Source organism: Drosophila tropicalis, unplaced genomic scaffold, assembly GCF_018151085.1.
Source record: "Drosophila tropicalis isolate 14030-0801.00 unplaced genomic scaffold, ASM1815108v1 contig_993, whole genome shotgun sequence".
Classification (NCBI taxonomy): Eukaryota; Metazoa; Arthropoda; class Insecta; order Diptera; family Drosophilidae; genus Drosophila; species Drosophila tropicalis.
The window spans coordinates 1422594-1423647 of record NW_027173497.1 but is presented as its reverse complement, the minus strand read 5'-3'; the positions used below and the strand labels follow the sequence as shown (position 1 = coordinate 1423647).

Sequence of the window (1054 nt, the reverse complement as noted above, 5' to 3'; positions counted from 1 at the left end):
AAGCATGTAAAAACAATTTAATAGATACAATACATTTGGTTTTCGAAATTTGAAATATTTGTTTCACCTGGTGTATGGTATACCCAAGTCGGCGAGTCGACTTACTTACTTCATTTCTGAAAAGATCCGAGAAGAAATAAGAGATTTTGTCAGTACTAAAAGATGCAAACAATTGCAAACCGTTTATCGTTTTAGTCATGTTTTACCATATAATAAAGTGAGCCTCTTGTTTTGGTGCTATTCTCTCACCGGCAAGCTGGTGGAAACAAAGACTTCATGTGGACATGCATTCGGTGGTGTGGCACACCAAGTTGGTTTGATCTGAAAGAAAGTTTTGATTAATACCATAGGCCAACAGCAATTTTGTGGCAAGGACTCCATTTTTAGATCATATTTTAAATTGAATTTGAGTTTTCCAATATTCTGCTTGTTTTGAATATCTCAGAGAGAAGTTCGATTCAGAAAACCAGGTTTATATTCAAAATCAGCGACCGCAAATTATCTTAAAACCAGAGTGCAGGGGCCAACTTCGACCGCGTCCACAGATTTTTCCTATGGGAGCTATATGATATAGTCACCCGATCTTGATCAAATTTGGCACAGTTTATAAGTGTAATAAACTTACCAATATTAATTTCATGACAATAGCTTAGAAAATAACGAAGTTATTAAGAAAAGTCACTGTTCGTGACTTTGCCGTTTGTATGGGAGCTATATGATATAGTGGTCCGATCCGGCTGAATCCGAGATATACAAAATGTGCAGTATATACAAGCCTACATGCATTTCAGCTCTATAGCTCTTACGGTCTAGGAAGAGTTTGCGTTGATTCAGACGGACGGACGGACGTACGGACATGGCTATTTAAACTCGTCTCATCGTGCTGATCAAGAATATATATGCTTTATGGGGTCGGAAACGTCGCCTTCTGTGGGTTACAAACATCTGATAAATTTTATCATACTCTCTGCAAGGGTATAAAAAGGAGAACACGATTTTTGTAATTATTAATTCAACGAGATGTTCCAATTCCTCACATTAAAATATTCGCATT

The 1054-nt window shown here is 37.0% G+C and overlaps 1 long non-coding RNA gene across 1 annotated transcript; it reads right to left on the bottom strand.

The window, feature by feature from the left end:
- LOC137586394 (uncharacterized) lies at nt 1-450 on the bottom strand. The gene is made up of 2 exons (XR_011033784.1): nt 207-450; nt 1-116 (listed from the first exon to the last, which is right to left on the bottom strand). It is a non-coding gene; the product is annotated as an uncharacterized lncRNA (long non-coding RNA).
- Nucleotides 451-1054: the final 604 nt, after the last annotated feature.